We start from the raw sequence: 9699 nt of genomic DNA, 5'->3' as shown, positions 1-9699 counted from the left end.
AGAAAAAGAAAAAAAATATATAAATTTTTAAAATTGAAAAACTCACACGGTCTCAAAATTATTTAACTCCCGGTTAACAAAAATGTTTGTTTCCCTTATTAAAAAAAAAACCATCGACTCAGAATATGCAAAAGGCGAAAAATCGGATTTTCACGTATAAAAAAAAATATACAACAGATTACGAACAAGTGAGAAAGAAAAAGGAATCTTATCTTCCTTTTACATGTACGGGAAGCATTCGCGTTCATGCGGGAACAAGAAAACTGACTCATCAAGATGGCGATAATATCTTTGATTATCAGTGGATCATTAGGTGTGTCTCTCTCACAAAAGAAAGAATATATTATTCAAAAGAACACACATTTTCTCGTTCAATTTAACTCGGAATTTCTCAAAATTTCACAGGAAGAATCAGAAAAATTCAAGGAATTTGTTGTTGAGCTCAAATGATTGAGATGTCAAAGCAAAGCATTTAATATTTAGGATTTTCCGACAAACACATACAGTGTGATGCATAAAGAGTGTGTGTCCACTCTATATGAACGATCTGTGGTTCAGATCTTGGGCATTTTATGAATATCAGACGGAATGATAACACAAGAAGAAAGGAACTAGACAACCACGAGATTCGGTTCAGCTTTCCACAATAATATGAAGACAGAAGCTCAAATATTTTCCATGCGACAAACACAATTATATTTACATTTAGCAAATTTCACTTATTTGACATGACAATTCTGGATTAAAATTATATCAGGCTTATTTGTCAAGGGGGGGAAAGTGTCCTACTTTTCCCACCGTGACACTATAATACAGTATAGCCGCCCTGATCTGATGCGCCCCGCTAGGAAAACACAAACGCGTAGCGGGATTATGTAACACGTTTCTGCCGACGCGAAATCATCCACTTCGGTTCACGTGGTGCAAGAAGCCTATTCCTAGGAAAACCTGGCTTTACATAATGGCACTACGCGTTTGTGTTTTTCCTAGCTTGGAGTATCAAATCTATTTTATAGGTCTTTTTTTTTTTTTTATACCGAGCACAACTCAGGTCTATCGCCATAGGCAATTTACTACCTAGCGAGTTGTGCCGGAATAGTAAGCGTGTGTACCTAACAGTCTGAGTGAGTATTTAGTATTGTGTATGATTTTCCAGTGCTGCCATCTATATCTCAGAAGTGAAGTGAGTGATGTGTAGTCACTGTATATTTGTACTGTTTATTGGAATGTTGCTCTCTGTGGCGAGACTTTTTAACGGGGAGATCGACTCGCATTTGCGCCTCGAAGTTCGGAACCGCAGAAAACCAACTTCAGCCGACCACCACTGTGGCGACGGTGGGGCTCGAACCCGGGTCCCCGCGATGCGAGTCCGTCACTATGACCACTCGACCACCACAGCGGCTATTTTATAGATCAACTACCCTGTCGTCTGCATGCTCCTGTTCGAAGGAAAGGGAAAGAAAACACACAAGATTGAAGAGAACATCGGCAAAACGCGTGGCGCACGACGCATTTGACTCCTCCAGAAGCAGTCGGCCAATCACGCCCGACGTAAAGCGCTGTCGTGAGCCGTATTGTGCTCTGTAGGAAAACAGTTATGCTGCTTTTCTTATTGGTGAGTGGACGGCGTGTCGCTCTGGACGAATCACGTAGGCACCGAATCTCTCAATCTTTCCTTGGAGCTCGTGTACACTGGAAGGGACCGTACATGGACGTCCGGACCGCACTCAGGCCAAGCTCACAACTGCTGACTCTGTAGTCTAGTGGTCTAGGGCGTTCACCCGGAAAGTGAAAGGACGTGGGTTCGATTCCCCGCAGGGGCAGTTTGAATTTTCTATCTTTCCAAAATATATCTTCGCAACAGCCAGTTGTTAAAACCTTGGTAATCCTACAATCTTACGCAATTAGCCACCCCTCCTAACTCATCGTCGTGGATCCGTGACTGATTGGCCCCCGGGCCAATTGGTTTTCCTGAGGTAAACCTACCTACCTCGTAAGTTCTAGAAAATTTCAACTGGATCTCATTTTTGTGAGGGCCCCCCCCCCCCCCCCCGGGCAGTGTTCGGGTGGACCCATGCGTTAAGACGGCACTGCTGGATAGTTGATGCTGGGGACAAAATTGTATATTTCAAAACAATGTAGGATTGCACATTAAAAAACAATGATTGGATAATTTTTGTGGTGCCCCTATTCTGCTGATGCCCTGAGTACGTGCTTATTCTGCTTAATGGTTAATCCGGCCTTGTTTGTGGGAAAACGCTTTAAACGGGAAATTTCAATAAGTGTTAGTAAAAGTTAAAAGATCACGAAAATAAGTCGTACTAAGCGAGAAAACTTTTTAAATGGGACCGTTAAGCGGTATATGCTGTAGCAATTTTAAATTAATCTACATTTCCAAATGCAGTTCTAACGTGTTTCAGAATGCTTTTCATTATTTTTGTGAATTCCACATCCCCCTCCCCACATCCTGGAGCAGAACCCCTAGGCCTATGGGGATAGTGTTTGTTTGCACCGTCACGCGGTATCCTTGCATTAGATGTAGACGACGTCGCGGCGGCTGGATGCTCCCTCCAGTAATATAGTCTCCATGCCCAAGAAAGATATCGAAAACAAAGGACCTCCACGCAAGCAGAAGACAGGTAAGATCATAAAAAGTGAATTTTTCCACATTCCACTTTATAGTAATGTGCTGCTATCTAATGTCATATTTAAAAGTGACTCATGTGGTGATGATGAAGTTTAAAGTAAAAAAACTATATTCTTTATTCCGCCCAGTTCCTTATAAACAAAGCTCATAAACTGAACTGGAAATTTGAACTGAAAGTTCAGTTATTTTATTTGAGCATAAGGAGACGTCCACAACAAATAACCTCTTAATGAGCAGACGACAGACAAGAAGTCGGTTCCCTGCAATCTAAGCTCACAAACAGAACTGGAAGTTCGAACTACCAGTTCAACAACTTTTTCAGAGCACAAGGAGACGTCCAAAACAAGTAACCTGGAGACTGGAAAGAAGCAGACGACAGAGATTCTAAAGGCTTGCATTGAGCTTATATAAACTGACCATATTTGTTCGAGAGAAATACGGGAAATTCATCTTCAAAATACGGGAAAATACGAAACATTGCAAATTATTGCCAAAAATAATACCAAAAGTGAGTAAAGTTGCCATTTCATGCGAAATCCACAGAAAAGTCGCTAATCGAAGAAATGAATCTCCATTTGACATTGCAGTGAATTAAAATAAAAACCTTATAAATACACGAGTTGAACATTGTAATTTGTTATCGTAATTGTAATAATATATTTTCTGAGTTGAGAAGATAATTTTGTTCGTTGAATTGATGAATGAAATGAAGAATATAAAAGCCAAGTTGGCTTCGTTGGAAATACATGGAAAACCGGGACATTTCTGCGAAAAAGTCAGGACAGCCAAAAAAAAAACATAAAAACCGGGATAATAATGTTGAATAATTTCTTTCATAATTTCTTCATCAATTCTGGATTTTCCTTCATTAATTCTGAAATTTTCCTTCATTAATTCTGAAATTTTGTTTCATTAATTCTGGAATTATTTCCTTTATTAATTATTTCTTTCATTACGTCTGGAATAATTGCTTTCATCAATTCTGGATTTGTTTCTTTCATTATGCTGGAATTATTTTTTTCATTATGCTGGAATTATTTTTTTCATTGATTCTGAAATTATTTCTTTCATTGATTCTGAAATTATTTCTTTCATTGGTTCTGAAATTTTATCTCATTAATTCTGGAATTATCTTTCATTTATTTTGGAATTATCTCTTTCCTTCATTATGGAATTATCTCTTTCATTAATTTTATTATTATCTCTTTGATTAATGCTGAAATGATCTCTTTGATTAATGCTGAAATAATCTCTTTGATTAATGCTGAAATGATCTCTTTGATTAATGCTGAAATGATCTCTTTGATTAATGCTGAAATGATCTCTTTGATTAATGCTGAAATGATCTCTCATTAATTTTGGAATTATCTCACCGATGATGAAATTATTTCTTTCATTTATCGTTTTAAATTGCTGTGGATGCCGTAAGAAAATAACGGGGGATTGTGTTAGTTTTCACCGACTCACTTGATGTTCCGACGAAAGGTTGGGGACACCGTTCTCAGCACTGCCAAGACGGAGACCGCTGACGTCCTACTTACTCTCCAGTAATATTAAGTAATATAACCGTTACCGTTACCGTGAACAGTGATACGAAGCACCGGCTTTCACCGCATCTTCTCCATCATGGGACTCGTTTGAGTTTTAAAGCAATCGATATAGCTGTATACCCATTGATAAGTTATTAAATGGGTATGGAATAAGTAATATAAGCTGGATGGAGGCTTGATTTATATACTGTTTGTGCTGCCATCTAATTTCGAAATTTCAGGCAACTCATGCGATGATGAAAAAAAAGAGAGAAAGAGTTTGTTATTTTTTAGCATAAATTTTTTTTGAGACGAAAATTTTGGCAATAAAATGCGCACATTTGCAAGAATCGATTTTATGTAAAAAAAATAATAATTTCCTTCCACAAGAGAATTCGGACAATATGGATGATCGAACAAATAAGTGAAAATACGGATTATGTGGTCTTCAGATAGGGTTACCAGATTAAAAACTGAAAAAGGAGGACACCTTGTTCGAACTTCAGGTGGTGCCTTCATAAAGCATGTCTCCCCCACCCCGGGAAGTGCCAACCCCATGGTCCCCACATCCTGGAGTGGGGCTCCTAGGATGGGAACTTTGGCGGGCCCCCAGACCAGACTTTTCACGGGCCCCTTTATAGTGAATTTATAGCATGAAAAAATAGAAAAAATGATGAGAATCGTCCCGGGCCCCAGGGCTAAAGCCCTGTCATCATAGGCGGAGATTGACTTGGAAGTTTGGGGGGGGGCCAAGGTCATTATTGCTGGGGGGGGGGGCACGATGATGATGTCAATTCATCTATACATATATACATTAGATCAGTCGATTCCACGTTTGACTCTGGGGGGCATATTTTCGCCCATGCCTGTCATCCTCCCCCTTGTGGGGGCCATGGCCAACACCTTCTGCTTTAGAAGGTATTGGCCGTGCCCGAACGGCCTCAAGAGAAGAGGTGCCTCAGAAAAACGAGACGTAGTTTAATTTTTGAGGTAGGGCCTCCAAAAAATCCCTTGGCTCGGGGCCCATGATGCTATTACGACGATCCTGCCTACTACTTCACCAAACACCAACTCTGGCCATATCGCTACATTGCAATTTACTGCCATTAGTGAGATGGGTTGGAAGTGAAAGCGCTGTCTATCGGTGGTCACCTCGAGTTCGTTAGGGAAAATATATTATCTATATCCTCCCTTGGGTTCGAACCCGGGACCCTGACAACAACCTTCACGATGGTAGACGAGCATCGTACCACCATGCCACTCGGGCACGACGATCCTGCCTGTCAGCCCCACCCTTGGGGGGAAGGGTCATGGAATTCCAGTACTTGATTTATTTACTTCTATTAATTTACACTAATTAAACGAAAACAGCAATAAAAAATTCGAAAAATGATCAAAGTTATCGAATTGCAACGTATGTTTGATTAAAGAAATGATGAAGTGCTTTAAAAGTATGACAAAAATTTGTCTGTCTGTTCAATAGGGTTCGAGCCACGATGAAGTGTCAGCAGGTGGACCCCACGCTAATTATTATTAATAATTTATGAATTTTGTAAAATTAATTTAAATGCTATTCCCTCTCAATGTTTGATTACGATCCAGACTATCAACGCGTTCCTGGAATAATTAAAAAAATGAGTGTAATAGAAAATGCGTTCTTTGTGGGAAAAAATTTTCCCTCAAGAGTTACGTTCGTAACTCGGAAAGTTTGTAAGTCGTGGAACAACTGCATAAACATTTTTTAGAGGCGGCCGTAATTTTTTTTTTTTTTTTGCATTGGGCCGCAAAATTCTCCTAAGCCCAGACCTGTCTCCGATTTTTAATTTAAAAATCTCAGGGAATAATGAAGTTAAAAACATGCAATTTGTTGTGCTCAGAAAAGAAAGAACAACAACTGTCTAATTGTACGTTAGAGGACGGGAGGGGGAGGAGCATATAAAAATTTAAATTTTTTATTTTTTGTGTACACTGTATTTTTATCTTCAAAACTCAAAACTCGTACAAAGTGATTTCTGGTCACATTTTGAGAATTTTTAAAATTAGAACCATACCACTACGACGAACGGTTGATGAGATAAAGGAGAAACTATATTGAATGTTAAAATGGCCATAATATTACCAATAGGCAGGGCCGCAAGTAGTGTGGGGGGGGGGGGGGTCTGGTGCCACGGGCGCATCACAAAAGGGAGGCGCAAATTTCACCTTTCAACCTATCCTTGGTTGCCCCGGCTAACCAAGTATCCAGTTGCGGCCCTGCCAGTAGGTATCTCATTACATCACCGTTATATTGGATATTTTTCCCTTTTAGATACATTCCCAAGTTTGTAATTTACACCTGGTAGCATTTCTTTTACTTCTATAGATCAAACTACACAGTTGATCCAGTAATGAACCACAAAAATCATGTCTTTATTCTGCAGAACTTGGTTTACTGCATGGGCTCATCTGGGCACCGGGGTGTCAAGCGACAATTAGATCTGGTTCCGATTTTCAAGAGTAAATATGCAAATAGGTAGATAGGAATTTTTAGCTAGGTAGTAATGCCTCTCTCAGAAAAATCGCTTTGTATGTGGGAGTATGATAATGTTAAGACAGGCCCTGGGCGTACTTTATGAAAATTGTGAAAAGCTAATCGAAAAACTTAGCAAAATAATGCGGTCTAGTTTGCAATATTATTAGTTTCTCATCTTTTGTGCCCTGAGCCGCAACTAGGGGGGGAGCAGACGGGTCTCGTGTCTCGGGCGCTGGACCAGTGGGAGCGCAAATTTTATTCTCAAACCTCTCCTTCAACATTACAAGGGGGCGCCAAAATGCGCACTTGCCTCGGGTGACGAAGCATCTAGTTGCGGCCCTGTTTGTGTCATCCTTGTGATAATGACCTTCAACTATACGATCAAGTGTTCTTAAAATTTTTGGATCTTCTATCGGATGATTGATGTTGAAAAAAAAATTGTACGTTAAAAAAAATACCATTTGATATCTTTTGTGTTGCCCCCTTTAGTAACTGATGTCCTAAGCAGTGTCGTCTTAACGCATGCGCCTACTCGGGCACGGCCTGGAGGGCCCTCAAAAAAATGATTAGTAGATGAATTTTTCGAAAATTTGCTAGGTTGAGCCTCAGAAAAAATCACTTGACCTGGGCCCCCCCCCCCCCCATAATTAGCGAACTCCATAATAGCATCTCTCCAACTAATTAGCATCATATATTCAAAAGCGACCAACCAAACATCATCTTGAACAAAGGCTAGTCATTTGGTGGGGAGCCATGGGCGGAGATACGGGGGCGTCTCCCCCAGCATCAAAGGTGAAGTAGACTGATCTAATGCATATATGTATAGATGAATTAACATCATCATCATCATCGTGCCCCCCAGACTTCCAAGTCTATCTCCGCCTATGTGGGGAGTCCCCCATCCACCTTAAAAATAGAAATGGAAGGTGAAATGTATACATATATTATGTTCTTGGCCACCTCCTGTAAAAAGATGAAATGACAGGAATGCTTGAACCCTATAGAGGGTGCAGGGGTTTATGAACGTTTTTTGGGGGCACATAAAGGATGGGGGAGTGCACAAAAAATTTTCTTCTCGACAAATTTGGAGTTACCATCCTTCAAAAAACATTTAAATTGAAAGAAATTGGTTACAATGGTATAGGAAAGAGTATTCTCTTGTAATATTTTAATTTTTTCACAGAAATATTAAAAATTTTCTAATTTTTGATTTTCTTATGTGGCAGGGCACGAGCTCCCTATGCCTCCTTCCTGCATATGCCTTTGAACGGGTTGGAGGCCTCATATAGATGAAATATTTCATAACCCTTAATAAAGGCCTATGTACTTGAGTCAGATCGGGCCTCAAAAACTCAAAAGTCGTTTGCAATATTTAATTAAAAAATCAAATATTTTCAATATTTTTGATATAAATTCTTGTTTTCCCATTATTTATGCCTTTTTTCCTAGGCCGAGGCCACCACCCCACATTCAATATCAAAGATGTGTGCGGGTGATTATGATTACAGTTATGCAGTATCTTACTGCATAAAGATACTGTAGGAAAAAACTATACCTATGTATCGAAAAAATATTGTTATAGGTGGGGTTTACCATTGTGCAGACAGTACCGTTATATACAGGTTTCCCTGTATATATGTATTGACAGCATCACCATGTCCCCCTCCTCCCCAGATCTTCAAGTCTATGGTGCAGATGGGAATACAATTCTTTCAACAGAAAACAATGCATGGAATAGTGTTTTTCACCCTTTTTGATGTCGCAGATACTCTGCGATGAAGGTCAATGCTCTGTAGACTCCTCTGTAATATCAGAAGGTACAATTTGAAGAAGTCCTCCCATAAAATACAGAAATTGTTTTTTCCCCTATAATTTGCATATCATAAAAAATTGAATAAATTGCAATTTCACAGTGCAAAATGTGTCGTTCATTTGCATTGATAATAAAATGAAAAAATTGTCCCACAGAGCCTTTACAAAGTACTAAAGGGTCCTCCCCAAACCAAAAGGTTTAAAAACATTGGCATAAAAGACAAGTTCACTAGGGAATGCAATTTTAACTTTGGTAACACAAAACTTACAATATGGGCTAACCTTAAAAAAGAAATGCAGTGAGCACCTCTGTATTAAATCTGAAACATTATCCAAATGAACATTATTTTCACGTCAAACTGAATTCTAAACAAAACCTGTTGTTCTTACTGTACTTGCTACATAATGGTAGATAAATAAAATAATAATTACTGAGACAAAGAAACATTACTACCAAAATTTATATATTAACGACAATCGCTTACATGCTACTGGCAAGAAATCGGGATGATCTATATTTATTGGCGATGATGAAAAGGAAAAGGGGGGAAAAACATAGAAAAGAATAGAAAAAAACAAATGAAAGGAAAAAACAGTATAATAGTTGATAAGAGTAAGAGAGTAGGTATGAAGTAAATTTCTCTTTTCACATTCTTCACGCTCTTATATGTACAGTAAAGGCCCTCTTAACAGACACCCCCTCAGGTGCGGTCACCTTTCTTTTTATGACCAAATTATAATTTTCCCTCGTATAATGAAAGTATGCATTTCAGTTCCCTTATTAACAGTCACCCTTCTTTTATGGGAAATTTTTTTTGTCCTGCCAGTGTCCGTCCACAAAAGAGAGGATTTACTGTATGTAATACAAGGATACCACAAGTACGTGACACGTGGAAAACAAAATCACTTATAGGAATATAGAAATAAATAGAGGTAAAAAAAAGAACAGTTTTTTTTCATAGGGTTACAACAAAGCTTCCCAATGATAAGGAAAGAAAACAGGGAACTTGTGTGAATTCATTCCACAGGCGTTTGGATGCAATATCATGCTGATCGTAAAGTGGTTAAACATGAAGTGTTCACGAGGCACAATCAGAAACAACTTTGCAAATACCAGAATCATCTTACATACTTTTAATCTCTTGATTTCCTTTCTTTAAATGCCACCATCTTTATCCAAACATTCCAATTGCCAAAGA

This window comes from Pholcus phalangioides, unplaced genomic scaffold (genome assembly GCF_987345545.1).
Source record: "Pholcus phalangioides strain wild (caught in Gottingen) unplaced genomic scaffold, Ppha-v1.0 ptg000014l_1, whole genome shotgun sequence".
In the NCBI taxonomy this organism is placed as follows: domain Eukaryota; kingdom Metazoa; phylum Arthropoda; class Arachnida; order Araneae; family Pholcidae; genus Pholcus; species Pholcus phalangioides.
This window is presented reverse-complemented; position numbering follows the sequence as displayed.